General features: G+C 50.6%; 1 pseudogene; it reads left to right on the plus strand.

Moving 5' to 3' along the window:
* The first annotated feature begins 17,022 nt into the window (after positions 1-17,022).
* Positions 17,023-17,757, plus strand: LOC123398531 (annotated as a pseudogene).
* Positions 17,758-18,695: the final 938 nt, after the last annotated feature.

Consider the following 18,695-nt stretch of genomic DNA (forward strand, 5'->3'; position numbering starts at 1 on the left):
TTGCACGAGTACGTCTCAAACCTCCATGAGGAATTTGCAAAGAATCGAAGATTGATACTTCCGCTTGATGGACAAGCATCCCAATAGGACACACTACTAGGAGAATGCCTAGTAGTAGCGCTGGAATTACCCATACCAGTAGCGCTGGTGGCAGCGCTACTGTAAGGCACTACAACTAAGTTGTACCAGTAGCGCTGAAAAACAAGCGCTACTGGTAAATACGGTTAGCTGCATCGCTGGAAGACAACAAGCGCTGCTGCTGTTAGGCACCTACCGGCGCTACTGTTAATATTCCTGCTTTCACAAGTTTCATTCGCCTCTACGTATTTGTGCATGCTCTACATAGTAGTTTCATCGTATCGTAATAAACATACATTATTCTCATGATATCATACAGATACAGTACTCTCGTCATACCATCATCATCATCATCAATATTATCCAACACAAATATCATCACATCTCGAAAATAGTGATACACAAGTCATGCCTCGAATAAATGTAACTGCATGATCATGGCACACCCACAAGTTTCATCATCTCTATCTAAACCGTGATGTAGAAGAGAAGAGCAATCAGTATGAGCAAGAGGGCGACTATGCAGTACTTCTTGAGGCACCGGTTTCGCACCCACTCTTTTCATAGCATCCACCTCAAGTAACTATTTTCCGGTTCGGCTCGGCTGTCGTACCCTCTATGGCTAGCGCCCGGGTACGTGTCCACCTGGGCGTGAGCGTTTGTCCAGTGGTCGTACACTCATGGAACCCTCCCAATGAATACGGCGTAGCACTCCTTCGCCATGTTTGATCTAAGTACCTGCATTGTAAGTTGATGATTTCAATGATAATATATAACATAATGTACTTGAGAAATACAAAGAGGCATCGTTATCAAAATACAAACAACCTATAGTAAACATAAATAACGAAGTTCCTCATACCCAAACTAATTAACTAGAGCGATCTACACTAGTTCATAGAAAGACATTAGTACTAATTAAACATATACATTGTCATCGTCAATCACTCCTCCATGTCAGAACTCCAATCGTAATAGTTAGGGAGGAAGCACCTGAGCTTTGTGAAAGGCTTCTGCTCCAAATGTCGAGCGATAACAACGTTTGGACACTATCCTGCCTCATTGGCCCATGGTAGAACATCCGTGTTGGTTTGAGGACCTCCTTCATGATCACTTGGGAAAGTTCATACTATACGTGATAAAACTCAGCTCGGATTCAATGATCCGATGTCCTTCCTATGCTTGTGGCCCATTTGACAATCTCGGCACCGCTGGAAGGAGCTGACATGCGAAGGCGTTGGTTTTCCCTTTTGTACTCGATCATGTGATGCATGAGGTAGAATCCATCAGCATTACCATCATTCGGTTGTTTGATGCAGCAGATGTCGACCTTATGACCGAAAGCCGGCCCTTTATTCCTGTACTTTTTCACCTTGGTATATCCACGAATAAGGCTGAAGGTTAAAATAGCACTATCGAGAACCCTCTTTATGTGCGTGTAATCCCTTTTCTTGATGTTCTTCGTTGAGTACAAGTACAGAGTATGGGAGTATTGTAGGTACACACATATTAGGACGCCCCCACTGCGCAAAATAAGTACACCTCAAATTAGCCTCCATGATTGCAAAGGCATGATTAAAACTTATGAAAGGATATCCACGGATGACTTACGTGGGATGATATGGCAGGAGTATCGTTTCCTTGTCCTTCTTACCGATCATGAACTCATCGTTGTACTTGCTCGCATAGTCACGGCGCTCTTTGGAGATTGTCATGAAGCTCTCATGCATATAGTACGGGTCCGCATCTCGTGTTCGTCCAGGTAATCGAAATAATGATTTGCTGCCTCGACGGGGTCTTCTTCGAGGCTACTAGAACCCCCGGCTTCCTTGTGGATAGACATATTTCCTACGAGTATTTAAGTATGCTAGTTTAATTCTAGCCCGAATAAATGAATAATAAAAATGGGCCTATATTCGGTCAGAATGTTGATTCATTCCTCTTCTGGAAAATCCCGAGTACTCGATATATCCTAGTTTCTAGCACAAGTCATGCCGAAATTCATGGAAATTTTGGGCGTCACATTTGCTAAAAAGTGGACATATGGAGCGCCTGAAATTTTCTAGAATGGAAATGAATTAACATTCCGGCAAAACTCAGGCCACTCCGATATTCTTCGACGATTTTCCATTCAACCAACATTAATCATATCATATTCAACAATTGTAAATAAAAGATATAATCAACAATAATGTAATATGCAAATTAAGATCAATGTAATATATCATATAACATCAATCTTGTTTTTTGTTTATATTGCAACAATTACTTTAACCATGTTTTTGGAAAGAAAAACAATTTTGTGTTTTATTTATAGCGAAATGCCATAGCTACTATTTTTTATTTATAGCTAAATGTTATTGTTCTTTGTTTATAGCTAATTTATAGCTAAATGCTACTGTTTTTAAGCTAAATGCTAAATGATATTATTTATATACCCTCTGTTAACTTAAAGCTAAGTGGAATTACTCTTTAGGCATTTTCATAAAAAAATTGCCCTAGCTAAAAAATGCTATTTTTTCCTAAATGCTAAAAAAATTCCTATTGTCCTAAAAAATCAAGAGCAGAGAGAGAGAGAGAGGGGCAGGGGAGATGCTTACAGTCGGCGACGACGAGGGCGGGCTTGAGATCGAGCGGGCTAGGGGAGCAGCGAGGTCAAGCATGGGTAGGGGAGAGGGTGGCGGCAGCAGTGAGGTCGAGGGCGTCCTCTGGCAGCGGTGGTGAGCTCAAGGGTAGGCTCGGGCGATGACCGGCGTCGAAGTCGAGGGCGGGCAAGGCGACGGCGACGACATAGTAGTGGGGGAGAGGGGGAGAGGGGGGATGGGGGAGAGGGGGACTTAGGGGGAGTGGGGGGAGAGGGGGACATATATATAAATAATAGTTTCTCAGCTACGTCGAAGACGTTTCACATTGAGCTTCTTCCCTTTCTTGTTCATTATCTTGATTCTTCTTTTCCGGCACCATGGAGTATGATCTTTCTTAGGTAATGTAGTCTTTATTCTTATTTTCACGTATGCTTCACCGTCATCGTCATCTTCCCTCATCGGGTTGTCGTATTGGTCGTAGTCTTCCTCGTTGGTGACTCCATCCATTCCGACAATGCTCCTTTCGCCTCTTCTCATGAGAACACGGCTGGGATTGGTTGAATCGGTTATGAAGAAGCATTGTGTCACGTGCTTAGTGTGTACCCATGGCTCAGTTTTGGCCATGACGTTAACATTCATTGTAGCGCTCTTTGCGTCGGGTATAGACATGGTAGTGAAATACTTGTTTTCTCTTACGACGGACTTAGCCCATCTGACACAGAACATCATCGCAACGTGCATTCCAGCATAGTTAAGCTCCCAAATCTCTTTGACCCTTGCGTAGAATCTGTCAGTTGTGTCGTTGGAGTGGGTCATGCATTCAATCGTCACCCCTGAGTTCTGTTAAGCACTGTCCATGTCTTTCGCCTCCTTGTAGCATGTGTACCCATTGATATCATATGCCTGATAGGACGCGAATTTGGGCGCGGGCCCATGTCCTAAGACGTGTATGAGAAATCTATCGGAGCTGCCCTCTTCTGAGGGATTAGCAAGAACTTGCTCTTTGAACCAATGCAAGAAAGTGGTGTTGTGCTCTATAGTAACTTCGTCGTCCGTCTTGCGCATCCCCTAATCACGGTACTTCTTTGCGACGATTTCTTTGTGCAGTGTCACATAATCATCTACCATATCTAGGTGTTGTATCACTACTAAGTTAGCCATGTCAAATCGTCCTGTTGATCCGAGTAGTCCACATGCAATTCCCCCCGGCCGTTTTTGTAACCTTCTCCTCCGAGCCTCCCATGGTGCTTCTTGACGAGAAAGCAAACAACAAGGTCTCCGCCGCCTATATAATTCTCGCAAAAGGAGATGCACTCTTGTGTCATATACCCCTGGACAATGCTGCCATCGGGATTTGACATGTTACGAACGAATCCTTTGATGACCCCATTCATTCTCTCGAACGACATCATGCTGTGAAGGAATGTCGTCACAAGGTCGATGATGTTGTCCATGATGTGGACACACAGATGCACCATGATGTCAAAGAACGCGGGCGGGAAGTACATCTCAAGCTCACATAGTATGACAATGATCTCTTCCTGTAGCCTTCGGATCTCCTCCACACTCATGGACTTTTGAGAGATAACATCGAAAAGTTGCAGAGACTAGTGAGCGTCTCGTGAACGGGCTTGTCCATTATCACTCTAATGGAAACCGGGAGTATCTATTCATCATCACGTGACAGTCATGACACTTCATCCCGCTGAACCTTTTCTTCTTGGTGTCTAGAAATCTTCTTATCTTCCCAAAGTAGACGGAAGTGACTTTGATTCACGTAAGGCACTTGATGAATTGATCGATATCCTTCGTACTTAAGGTGAAGCAAGAAGGGGGCAATAATTCTCCTCCTTCTTGTTGACTTTTCTTCTCCTTGGCCCCGCCCCCATCTCCGTCTTCGTCTCCTCCGACAACTTTTTACGAGGCATGTGGAGATCTGTCTTGATCTCCAATTGTTCCAAGTCTTTCCTTGCCATTGGCTCATCCTTGGTATTCTCCGGCATGTTCATCAGTTGGCCAAGCAAGCTCTCGAGGACATTCTTCATGATATGCATTTGGTCAAAGAAATGAGGCGTGTCGTGATTCATCCAGTACTCCAAGTCCCAAAAAAAGATCTCGTTTTCCATACCTTCAGTAGCGGCTTCGGCGCCTTTTCCATCTTTCTTGGTGCGGGGCACTGTTCCTAGTTAATCAGCAGATCGTTGATTTTGGCGCCACTTCTCTTACATGGAGGTCCTTGATGCTCAGCCAAAGCATTGAATAGATCTCCACGTTTTCTCCATGGGCCATCCTTCTCGAGCCATCTATGATGCTCCATGTACACGATTTTCCCAGACCCGCCATCTTTCATTGATGTAAGTTGTTGAGACGTTGTATCATCCATGCACCTTGTGCATCCGCAGCATCCGTGGCACACCTAGCCCGAGGTGTACCCATAACCGAGATAGTCATGCACCTTGTCATCAGCACGGCTCTCATATAGAAATAATCCCATGTTCTAGCGTCCCATGTCTTGATCGGCGATTTCCATAATGTGTCTAGCTGCTCTTTCAAAAGCCCCATACACAGGTTAATATTTTCTCCCGATTTTTCCGGCCCTTGAATCAACACGCTCATGTGTATGTACTTTGTCTTCATGCACTTCCATGGGGGGAGGTTGTACATGCATACCAAGACGGGCCATGTGTTAGGGTTGGTGCTCTGGTTTCCAAACGGTTTCATGCCATCGGTACTCCCATGAAGCACGATGTTCCTTGCATCTCCTCCAAAAAATTGATATTCAGCGTTGAATGCTCTCCACTGGCTAGCATCTACGAGGTGTCTCAGCTTCGGATCATCTCCATCATTGGGCTTCTTCCTCTCCGCATGCCAGCGCATGAGCTTTGCTTCCTTAGGATCTACGACCGCTGCAGACGAGGAGTGATCGGAAAGTACCATACAACTTTTTGAGGAGCTTTCTTTCCTACCTTTTTGTACTGAGAAGCATTGCACACTGGACACCTGGTTTTTTCTGCGTGCTCCCCTGATAAATGATTCAATCAGTGATGCATGTGTGGTATCTAATGTCCAGCAGATGAATAGGGCAAACAATTTTCTTGGCCTCCTCGACACTAGTAGGATACAGGTTCCTCGCGGGAAGAACTTTATTATGTAGATACTTCAAATGCTCATTGAGGCTTTTGTTTGTCCATTTGTTTTTGGCCTTCGTCTTTAGAAGCTTGAGCGTGAAACTCAAGCGTACCACCTCGGGATCGCAACCCTCATACAATAGAGTCTTCGATTCTACTTCAAGTTATGCCAATATGGCCTCCTCTCTAGAAGAAACTGTGTCGTAGTCGTACTCTTGCAAAGGATGTCTCGAACATGAGGGTCGTGCATGACTAAACTTAGTAGCGTCGAAGGTTGCGGCGTGTCCGTCGCCTCTTCTCTGCCATGTACGGACTCTTCTTCGTCGTGTCCGGAATCTTCTCTGCTACCTTGTTCGGACTCTTCCCCGCCGCCATGTTCACACTCTTCCTCGCCGCAATGTCTGGCTCCATGTCTTCGTGTCAATCAGTCATCTCTTCATCTAGCCCCACGTCGTATTCCCTGCCATGTGGACGTCCTCATCATCATCTTCACTTATCCACCGAGTATAGACATCCATGAAACCATTCATCCGCACATGCTCCTTCAAACTGCCATGATCAAAAGGGTCCAAAATTACTCCTTCTTTGCATCTTGTACACGGACATCTAATCCCAGTCCGATTATTTGCATACTTGTCCGTCACTGCGGATTGTAAGTATGACTTCACCTTCGTTCCACTCACCTTCATGACTGCATGATATAACAAGAAAAAGGGTTATAAACAAAATGCATGCATGCATCAAAGTCATATAAAAATTTGGCACGACCTTGCCTAAAAATAGGACATATCAAGCTTGCTCGAACTTCCCCGAGGCGGAAATAAATTGACATTTCGGCAAAACATAAGCAAGTCAAGAGGCATGTCACTCACACAAATCCCTTCATATCGCAAACACACATATTCCCATTCTTGAAATGCACAACTTTTTACTCACCTATATCCCGAGAGAGATCGTGACCGGTTAGATCATTAGGCCTTCACGACCTATAGGGATCGAAAGTGGATGGCTAAATAGCCAGCTAGATCTAGTTGTTGGGAGGAGAGATTGAAAGGATAGAGATGGACCTAGAGGGGGGAGAATGGGTACAATTACAAATTTTAATTGTTACTTAGAAATTTTAGGCAATAATGCGGAATACGAAAGTGAGCCTAACAATTGCAAAGATTTTAGTCGTGCTACGAGTACTCAGAAAGACAACAAATAAGTAGAGAGTTAAGCATAGGTAATACAAGTAATATAAGAAATACCACGAGGACAAATAATCAGAATTAGAGATATAGGGTTAGGAATAACCGCAACTCTGAGAGACGAGGATGTATGCCGATGTTCACTTCCTTGGAGGGAAGCTACGTCACCGTTTAGAGAGGTGGCTGTTACCACGAATGCACACCAACGCCATGAAGGATCACCCTATTCTCTCATTGAGACAACACCATGAAGGCGATTCTCAGGCACTAGTGGTAAACCTTAGGGTGGTCTCCAAACCCTCACAAACTTTCTGAGGTTAATCACAATGAACGGTTCCTTGCCGGAGTACGCCTACCGTGTAGGAGTCTCCAACCTCCATGAGTAACAAGATGCACTGCGAAAACAAGGGGGGATCGACTTCTGCTTTGGTGGATGTGTAGATCAGGCACTCGTCCTTCACTCCTCAAAAGATCAAGAGCTTTTGTTGGCTTAGGAGAAAGAACTCCAAGAAATAGAGGTCTAAAAATGGTGGAGATAGAAATGGAATCGCCACCTTCTTCGTGGGGAAGAAGAAGGCTATTTGGGGATGAAATCCAACTGTTGGGGATAGATTCATGCCAAGCCCAGAAGTTCTGGGGAAGCCCAGAGGTTTCGTACCCCGGAAGTTCTGACCAGGTTCCGGGCAGGTTCCGGGCAACACAGAGTGTTTGCACACTTTGTGGAGTGCCCCGGAAGCTTCTAGAATGGGGACAGAAGTTCCGGGGGACAGAAGTTCCAGCCAGGGTCCGGCAAGGTTCCGGCCTACACGGAGAGATTGCATGAAAACTGGCAGTTTCTATGGGTGTCCCGGAAGCTTCTCGGAACTTCTGGGCCCTGGAAGTTCTGGCTGTCTTGGAAGCCCCGACCTAGGCAACGACTTTGCACACTCATTTCTGACAAACCTAGAGAAATGATTTTGCAAGAACGTATGTGTATGTGGAGTTGATTCCTAGATAATTTTCATGGTGCATCCCCTCTAAATAGTGCAGTTTTCCTAAGGACTCAAGAAGGAAAGAAAAACTTTCATGGCACTCGATCTTTTTTCCTTTTTCCGAGTAGAGGGGAATTAACCATCCATGCTTCTCTTTAATTTTGATGGTGTTGTTTACACTAGAGCATGTAATTAGAAATATAAATGAAATTGTCATAAACGTCAAAAATAATTAAGGGCAATGATGCACTTTTAGTCTCCCCCTTTTTTACATAGATGACAATAATGCTTGATAGGGTAGACACACAAAGTATGTATGCTATAGAGCAGTTTAGATGAAAGTAATTCCTAGATAATTTTCACGATGCATCCGCTCTTAATAGTGCGTCTTCCCTAAGGACTCAAGAAGGAAAGAAAAACTTTCATGGCACACCGTCTTTTTCCTTTTTCCGAGTAGAGGGGAAGTAACCATCCATGCTTCTCTTTAATATTGATGGTGCTATTTATACTAGAGCATGTGATTAGAAATACCAATGAAATTGTCATAAATGTCAAAAATAATTAAGCGCAATGATGCACTTACAATCTCCCCCTTTTTGACATAGATGAAAATAATGCTTGAGAGGGTAGACACACAAAGTATGTATGCTATAGAGCTGTTTTGATGAAAGGAAATAACTCCGCCACAGCCTATGCCTTATTTTAGATTTGTATTTGAATGTTAAAGACACAATTGGAAGTAGCTCCCGCTCACACTGTGCTACCCGCAGAAGAAGGACATGGCAACATGGAATCATTTAGTAACCTTGATTTTCGTATGCGAAGACACATATAAGGAAATATTACTCACAATACAAGATTGGAATATGGAATATGCCATGCAACACATATAACCCATAAAGTGCACATATATGGATAGATAGTTAACAAAAACACAACGGTAAGGTTCAAATAGTTGCATATAAGAGCAAGGGTAGAAAATAAGAGAAAATGTTTGGATGAGAATAGGCAAATGATAAAATGATGACTTTCGGTGTTGTGGGAATGGGGGTACCCAGACTCGCCTGCCTACGACCCAGGGTTGGCCCACTTCACCGACCAGGCACAACTAGGCACGACACCACTCAGGGCAAGGCCCTCGCGAGGGCCCGAGCCTCGCGAGGAGGAGCAACACTAAGACCAACAGGGGGCCTCCTCCGGACCCCTCCGGAGCGGTGGAGATTCTAGTGCAAGGCCCGACCTTAGGAGTAAAGGATGATGCGAGGAAGGACATGCGAGTAGCAGGTTGCCAGGCGGTGCAGTCTCCCCTTCTATGCAACGGGGCAAGGACATACACGGGTTCCCAAGGCATCTTTCAAAGGTTTCTGTTCTGATGCAACAAGGCCACAACCGCCCGCCTGCAGGACGGACGTCATTGCTGAGCCCATTCCTGCAGCGCCGACAACCACTTCGCAGGCAAAGACCACCTTTGGGCAGGGAGAGCACGTTCCCCTGTTCCCCTTCAAAATTGGTCGTTGTGGGATCCCTTCCCGCCATTGTGATAAGGGATGGGGACCCAAGCCACCACTATATATAGAGGATAGGTTACTTCATAGAGAGTAGAGATCGATTCATCCGCTCACTTCCATCACTACTAGACCACCAAACCGAAGGGAGCCCGGAACACACCCGAGGGCCTCCAAAGGCTCCCAAAGAAGTGTACTTGTTCATCCATCCACCTCCATGAGAGGTAATCCACCAAAAGTAGGAGTAGGGTATTACGCTTCGTAGTGGCCCGAAACTTGGTAAACTGTTGTGTTCATTGTCTTCCTCACCATCGTGTGAGTTCTTCGCGATAACCACCGAGGAGCGAGCTAGGTGAGGTGAGGCCGTGAGAGATCTCCGTACACGCCCGTGAGTTTGAATCTTAAGGGTTTTGCGAAGCCCGAAATCCAACATTTGGCACGCCAGGTAGGGGGTGTGTCGAAGTCTCCCTCAAGTCTCTATTCAGTGAAGCTCGTTGCACTCATGGCAAGAGGACGACGAATCCGCATGGAGCGGCGAGCCTGTCACGTGGCGCGGCCAGCGCAGGTGGGCCAGAGCACCCTTCGACGCTCTGCCACCCCGCCGGCGGGCGTTCGCACCATATGGGCTCCCGACATGCGGCGGGGGCTGCCGCCTTCACCAACTGCACGGCATGCCGCTGTCGCTCCGCCCCTTGCTCGCGTTCAGTCTGTGCCTCCGCCCTTCCGAGTCTTTCAAGACCTGATTCATAGACATGTCGCGCTCCTTGTGGCGCACGAGCTCAGGCGCCAGCGCGCCACCCGCCATTGCCGCATCGGCGATCCAAGGCGTGCTCCTGGGCGTGACGTCACCATCAACGAGACCTAGGTGCGCCCCCGCGGGGACCGCGCTCGCGGGCCTGCACCACCGTCGGCTGCGGCGAAGGAACCGCACGGGCGCGTCCAAGACATCCACTCAGGCCCGCCCATTCCCGGGACTCACCTCGAACCGCCAGAGGCGTGGGTTCTGACCGCGCAAGGGGGCGTGGTGCAGCTTCCCCTGGCATGGTTTCCGGAACGAGGGAGGAGTACCGGAGGCTCGACCACGTCAACTCGTGGAGGCCTGCGCAATTCGACGACGACCACGTCGGTACACACCCAGACCACGGAGAAAGCAGCAGCGGCTACCATGGCAGCAGGAGGCACACGCGCGACCTCTCGAGCAGCCCCCACGCGGATAGGTACGTGTAGCACCGCGGGGGCGGCTCGCGGGGGTGGCTTCGCGGGGATGCCTGGCGCGGGGGTCCTCGTGAGGCACACCCGCTGGGAGGGAGTTGCTTCGGGCAGACATCTGGGTCTGGGGACTGGGGGCTGCTCGCCTAGGAACACGGGGTGGAATATACGCCTTCGTATCTAGGCCAAGAGGCCCCAGCCTGGGGATGGAGGGTGGAACATACGCCCATGTCCCCGGGCCAGATGATCCTAACCTGGGGGCCAAGGGTTGTACATCCGCCCTTGCCTCCGGGGCGCGTGACGCTCGCCTGGGGACGGAGGGTGGAACACATGATCACCATCGGGTGTATAGGTACTCGCCATTGTCCTCAGGCCTGGCTCGCCCGGCCTCGGGGCAGGGCCCAGAGTACCACCATGGGAACCTAGGGGGTCCCAGCGATGAGTGCTCGTGAAACGCCCAGGGAACTCAGGACCTTGCGCCTGGGTGAGCTCTTCGGCCAGCGAGCGCGGGGAGCTTCTCCCACGCTTGAGGGCTCGCATGAGGCGGACCACACTGCGGCGCTGATACGTCCATTTTGCATCATGCTTTCATGTTGATATTTATTGCTTTTTGGGCTGTTATATTAATTGTGGTACCATATTTATGCCTTTTCTCTCTTATTTTGCAAGGATTATTTGAAGAGGGAGAATTCAGGCAGCTGGAATTCTGGACTTGAAAAGGAGCAAATCCTAGTCCACTATTCCGCACATCTCGAAATGCCCTGAAAATTTACGTGGATTTTTTCTGGAATATATTAAAAATATTGGGCGAAAGAACTACTAGAGGGGGGCCACCAGGGCCCCACAAGCCCCCACTCCGCCACCACCCCCTGGTGGCGGTGGGCAAGCTTGTGGGCTGCCTGAAGGCCCACTAGCCCCCCTATTTTGCTATATGAAGCATCCTGACCTGGAAAAAATCATGCGGGAGCTTTTTCGTGGTTTCGCCGCCGCCACGAGGCGGAACTTGAGCAGATCCAATCTAGAGCTCCGGTAGGACAATCCTGCCGGGGAAATTTCCCTCCTGGAGGGGGAATCGTCGCCATCGTCATCACCAACACTCCTCTCGTCGGAGGGGAGGCATCTTCATCAACATCTTCATCAGGACCATCTCCTCTCCAATCCCTAGTTCATCTGTTGTAACCAATCTTCGTCTCGCAACTCCAATTGGTACTTGTAAGGTTGCTAGTAGTGTTGATTACTCTTTCTAGTTGATGCTAGTTGGATTATTTGGTGGAAGAGCTTATGTTCAGATCCTTGATGCTATTCATTACACCTCTGGTCATGTTTATGATTATGTCTTGTGAGTAGTTACTTTTGTTCCTGAGGACATGGGATAAGTCATGTTAATAATAGTCATGTGAATTTGATATTCGTTCGGTATTTTGATATGATGTATGTTGTTTTTCCTCTAGTGGTGTTATGTGAACGTGACTACATAACACTTCACTATATTTGGGCCTAGAGGAAGGCATTGGGAAGTAGTAAGTAGATGATGGGTTGCTGGAGTGACAGAAGCTTAAACCCCAGTCTATGCGTTGCTTCGTGACGGGCTGATTTGGATCCACTAGTTTAATGATGTGGTTAGACTTTGTCTTAATTCTTCTTTTGTAGTTGCGGATTCTTATGAGAGAGGTTAATCATAAGTGGGATACTTGTCCAAGTAAGGGCAGTACCCAAGCGCCGGTCCACCCACATATCAAACTATCAAAGTAACGAACGCGAATCATATGAACATGATGAAACTAGCATGACAGAAATTCCCGTGTGTCCTCGGGAGCGTTTTTCCTCCTATAAGAATTTGTTCAGGCTTGTCCCTTGCTACAAAAGGGATTGGGCCACTTGCTGCACCGTTGCTACTACTTGTTACTTGTTACTCTTTGCTTGCTACGTTTCACCTCGCTTCACAATCACTTGTTATCGCTACTTTCAGTGCTTGCAGTTATTACCTTGTTGAAATCCGTTTGTTAGAGCCTTCTGCTCCTCGTTGGGTTCTACACACTTACTTATCAAAAGGACTACGATTGATCCCCTATACTTGTGGGCCATCAGGCGCTACGAGCCCGGGGACCACGAGCGGGGCCCGTTCTTGGGAGCCATGGGGCTCCCAAGGTGCCCCCGGGACCGACATCAACCCGTGACACTCTCACATAATAATGAGTTGCGGCTGTATACGCCCGGGCCTCCCCAGGATGCGGACGGGTCCCTCCCTTGCAATGTGGATGCCCTACGCTCCGCACTGGGGGAAGAACGTGACACTCTCACGTAATAATGAGATGTGGCTGTATACGCCCCCCCCCCCCGAGGACGCGGAGGGGTTCCTCCCTTGCAATGTGGATGCCCTACGCTCAGTGCTGGGGGAAGACGAAGACTAGCCTAGGCGCCGAACGCGACCGTTTTCTCGTTTCTTTTTGCGTTTCAAGTTGCGGCCTACAAAGGCCTCCCCCTTTTTTGTGCTTGAGCTGTCAGAAGCTCGAAGATCTCGTGGTCTCATGTTTTAAAAGGAAAAGTGGGGTGGGGACTTTTTCTCTGTGTTCTCTCGTCTTGCCGGTCTCGAGTTCTCTCTCTTTTCTGGATTGGCGTTTTGTGGAAACCTTGGGAAGTCCCTAGGCCTCCTGGGGCAACCATAGGAGGGGTGAAATGGGGAATCGCTCGAGCGTCAAAGGGGGTTTCTATGCATCGAGCCTCAGGAGCCTTACCGGTCATAAGGCCACTTACCCCCCTTGATGCATTCCTAGAATTCTAGTCCGTATCAGGGGTGGAGGGGCCTCGCCCCATGAGGTGCATCCTCTATGGTCGTGCCTAACGACGGTGGGGAAATGTGCAGGACTAGGACCTGTCGATGCAGAGGGTTTGAGTGTCAAGGGGGGCTCCTGAGCAACGGGCCTTAGGAGCCTTATCGGTCATATAGCCACCCGGCCACCTTCGTGCTGTCCATCATTCGGCCGGGATCAGGGGAGTTGGGGCCAGACTCCGTAGTTGCGCCCTTGGTAATTAGGTCGTATGCCATGGAGGTCGGGAAATGTGCAGGACTCGGACCTGCAGTCACAGAGTGTCGAAAGGGTCCTCAAACCGCCCCACGAGCAGGGAAGAAGCGCCTCAGCTGGAGCCACAGACGCAAGCTAGATCATCACTACGTCGTGGCGGTACCACATAATTGACAACAACCCCTGCCAGGAGGAACACAGCTTACACACCTCATCGCCGGGAAACCCATTCAAAGGTACTTTCGAGATACATAAAAGTTGTTGCTAAGACTAGTACATAACCCTATAAGGGGGACAAGACGCCGGCTCAAGGGGACGCGCCCTAATCGGAGCTTTCTCCACCGCCTCCTGAAACAAGCCCCGCTACCAGGTCGTCCACAGGGTCCTCGATCCACTCAGCCAGGGCGGCGCGAATCGCTTCTCGCACCGGACCCAACACTGCATCAAAATCAAAGTATAGGTCGAGATGAAGGAGGTGGTTGAAGATATCCGATGCCGCCCGTTCCAGGAGGTCACGGCTCTTCTAATTCACGACCGTGCGGACCTTCTCGATGCCCCCCTCAAGGCACTCTACAACCCGGGAGAAGAAGCCCAAGTACCCAGCATCGTCAGAAACCAGGGGGCTTGAGACGCCCTCGCCACAGATATCACTCGAAGCCTTGGAGGCCCTCCTCTCAAGGGATTGGAACATCCGGGAACGCTCATGCTGGAGACCGCGAGCGTGGCTTGTCTCTTCGGAGGCCTCTCCTACCACGGAAGCCGCGCCTTTCTCTTGTTTGTAAAGTAGCGCCTGTTTTCCTTCGGCGGTAGCCTGGGCATCCAGTGCGGCCTACCGGCATTTCACCTCCTCATCCAACATTTTCTTCAGGGCATCAACCTTTCTTTTCAGGTGGTCATGACACCTGCGGAAACGGGACTCCTGAAGCCCTAGCTTCATGCGGTAGTCAAGAAGGAGGGCGCCGATCCTTCACCACCGTATTGTCGACCCCTTCCTGGAGCTTCGCCTCACGGGAGGCAAGGGATTGCTGGACAAGTGACACTTGGTGTTCCCTCACCTCCAGCCGCTCCCGCTCCACGCTCTGCTCCAACCCCTCCAGCACCAGCGAATCGATAGACGCACGGTGGCTCACGCTGGCAGGGAGAAACTCGGCATGCGGACCCCCAAGTATGGCCCTCTGTAGCTGAATTTGCTCTTCAAGGTCGGAGTTGAGGGCCTGGAGCTCTCTGAGGCGGTTCTCGGAGGCCCTGTGTCGATAATCAACCTCCTGAGCCTCAGAGAGAGCAAGTTCGCGGGCCTCCATCACCACGGCAAGGGACACTTCTGCCTTCATGCAGGAACACTCGTGCTGCAGACGGTCGAGTTTCACGGTGACCTCAAGCTGGCGCCGACGTTCATCCTCCAGGCGGACTTCATTGTTGGCAAGCCTCGCTCCTAGACGCCGGAGCGCGTCCGCCGCAGTCCGGAGCAAGCCCCACAATGCGGCACTCAAACCTTCAATAGGTCCCAGTGGCCAACAAGATCTCTGACCTTCTCCATGTCGAACGGGAGAGGCGTGCGGGGAGTCTCTCAGCCCGAATCCATGCTCGGGGGCTGGGGGCACATGTGCAGGCGCTTCGTCGGGATGAAGCACCCCCTGGGGCCCCACGTCACCAAGCAGAGGGGGTCCGGAAGGGAGACGCAGCATGACCCTAGGAGGGGCCGCAGGCGAGGGGAATATCCTTTTTCTGGGGAGCCGGAGGCCGCAGGCGAGGAAGACCGCACGGGGCTCGCGTGCAAGGGACTAGGGAGGTTGAACTCCACGGAGTGCGAGGGGAGAAACCACAAGATGCTCGGCGATCGCAGGGGCATGCAGCACCGCCCTGCCTCCCCTGTCGTCAATGAGGAGCCTTCAGAACAAAGGCTCGGAAGGGAGGCGCTGAAAGAAAGGATGAAGGAGGGTATGGGCTCTTACTCATATACAGCGACCCACCTCTTCTTCACCGGAGCCCATCGCGTCCAGGGGCGGTCGCCATCAGGTGACTTCCTCTTCCGACCGGTGGGGGGTCCTAGCACAGAGACCCGGCGGCCCTTGGCTGAAGCTTGGAGATGGGGGCGGCGATTTCTACCATCGACCGGTCGTCACCACCAACCCCGGCTCGACTCGGAGCACGAGCCGAGGAGTGCGTGGCGATGCGCCGCGCACCCTGACTGCGGGAGGGGTGGCACGACTAGAGTTCCCGTGGGCCTGAACTCCAAGGGTTGAGGCCCCCCAGGGATGCTCGTTCCCCACAAGGAGGAACCCCCACTCATCGAAGAGCGGAAACCCCGCGACGAGAGCCTCCGGAGCCTTGAAGTCATACAATGGGAGGCCGTTCTGGGGGAGCTTATCAGCATCTCTACCAGTCAGCCGACGGAGCAGCTCACGCAAGACGTCAGGGGAGAGAGGCATGACCTGGATCCTCATCGAGTCACGAGGCCCCGCGTAGGCCCACATCGGATGGGAGTGGCGCTTGAGAGGGGAAATCCACCGGCGAATGAACTCCCACACCACCATCGCCATCGTAACTCCTGCCTGCTTCAGCTTCTCCAGCCAGGTCAGGACTGACGTGAGGTGGTGGTTTGTAAGCTCCTCGTGCATCCACCCCCGGTTCGGTGTCGCAGGAGCCAATGGGGCTGGAATAGGGCTCCAGCCTCGGTAGCTTTGACCTGCACCCACTAGCACTTGAACCTTCAGTTTCAGGAAGGATCTCGGTGTGAAGGGACCGTGGGACGGATGCGCCGGCCGTTGTCAAGGACACGCACCTGGATCATTGCTCCTTAGAGACCAACTCAAGGGAGAAGAAGTCGAGAAGCAATGCCACGGAAGGGGCAACGCCAACAAAGGCCTCACACAGGAACGCGAAGGCCAAGAGGAGAACCAAAGAGCTGGGGTCAAGGTGGAGCGCATGGATCTGGTAATGCGAAAGCACCATTACGAGGAAGCTCGAAAATGGCGGCAGTAAACCGGAAAGGAGAGCGTGGATGTGAAGGGGAATCGCGGGGTTGCCATCTCGCCCCGAGGCCATGAACCAGGCCAGATCTTGGTGGCCCCCCACTTATTGGAGCCGGTCGCGACTACTAGTCGGATCTTGTCCAACCCCTCAAAGTTCACCTCCATCGACTGGCCCAACGCGGGACGGGGCGCCATCGAGACGGTCGGACCCCGTGAGCCCCCGCCTTTTCCCCTTTCGGAGGCATAGCGAGGATAATGAGGGGAAAAACGACGCTGCGCGCGGGAGCCAGAGGAGGGTGCCGGCATGGCACAAGAGGAAGAACCGACAGGGAAATCGACGTGAGACGAAGGCGGCTCACGGATGCGGGTCAAGTGGTTTGGCGAACCTTGCCGAGGCTGGTCTGGCACGGAGAAGATGGGAATAAAAGCTTCTAGTTCGCCACTTATAGGGCCTATCCCGCACGCAATTAGGGCCCATGGTGCTTCAGGCCGCCACCAAGGCTTCGCCCGGAAGCCATCTCAAGCGCGCCATGGGTCCAGGGGCTACTGTTGGCGTTTTGGGAACGGGGGTACCGAGACCCGCCTGCCTACGGCCCAAGGCTGGCCCACTTCACCAACTAGGCGCAACCATGCACGACACCACTCAGGGTAAGGCCCCCGCGAGGGCATGAGCCTCGCGAGGAGGAGCAGCACCAAGACCAATAGGGAGCCTCCTCACGACCCCTCCGGAGCGGCAGCGATTCCAGTGCAAGGCCCGACCTCTGGAGTCAAGGATGATGCGAGGAAGGACAAGCAAACAGCAGGTTGCCAGGCAGTGCAGTTTCCCCTTTTATGCGAAGGGGGCAAGGACGTAGGTGGGTTGCCAAGTCATCTTTCAAAGGTTTCCGTACTGGTGCAGCAAGGCCACAACCTCCCGCCTGCAGGATGGATGTCATAGCTGAGCCCATCCCTGCACCGCCGACAACCACTTTGCACGCGAAGACCACCTTTGGGTAGGGGGAGCACGTTCCCCTGTTCCCCTTCAAAATTGGTTGTTGTCGGATCCCTTCCCGCCATTGCGATAAGGGATGAGGACCCATGCCACCACTATATATAGAGGATAGGTTACTTCGTAGAGAGCAAAGATCGATTCATCCGCTCACTTCCATCACTCATAGACCACCAAACCGTTGGGAGCCCGGAACACACCCGAGGGCCTCCGGAGGCTCCCAAAGCAGTGTACCTGTTCATCCATCCACCTCCACGAGAGGCAATCCACCAAAAGTAGGAGTCGGTTACTATGCTTCGCAGCGGCCCGAAGCTGGGTAAACTGTTGTGTTCATTGTCTTCCTCACCATCGTGTGAGTTCTTGGCAATAACCACCGAGTAGCGAGCTAGGTGAGGCGAGGTTGTGAGAGATCTTCATACATGCCCCTGAGTTCGAATCTTAAGGGTTTTGCGGAGCCCAAAATCCGACAATGACCCTATCAAGCAATCCAACATCTCCCCCTTTGTCATCAAGATGGAAAAAAGAAAAAAACGAAGGATGCACTACTGCAGCCCCTAGCTATGGGAATGAGATTAGTCATCCGAGGACTCTTCACAGGACAGTGGGCCAGGAGGGCGGTGAGAAGGGGCTTCATCTCCAGCTTCAACATCGAACCAAGCAAACTTGGACTGGTATTGATCAAACAGAGTCATGTCAGACTCAGAACCATGAGCAAGGGTCATGCCAGATGCATGCATGCCATCCTTAAGGGCCTACATGCCCTGCTTCCTAGACTTGTGATCTTCCCACTGCTTCTTGTGCATATCTTGTTGTAGACAAAACATGTTCTCCAGAAGCCGCCAGAGTTTGTTGCTCTGCCTTGACCCAGAATCACTAGGTTCCCCACGACAATAAGCATGAGAGTGAGAGTTAGGTTCAAAGTGTTGTGCATCTGCAGCTTGAAGATCCTCTTCATCATCATAATCACCCTCACTAATGGTAGCCTTGCCTTTTTTTACCAACAAGTTAACGCTGGCGTGAGAAGTCAGACTCCGGCCAGCGAGCGC

The sequence above is a fragment of the Hordeum vulgare genome, chromosome 1H, assembly GCF_904849725.1.
Source record: "Hordeum vulgare subsp. vulgare chromosome 1H, MorexV3_pseudomolecules_assembly, whole genome shotgun sequence".
NCBI classification, from domain to species: Eukaryota; Viridiplantae; Streptophyta; class Magnoliopsida; order Poales; family Poaceae; genus Hordeum; species Hordeum vulgare.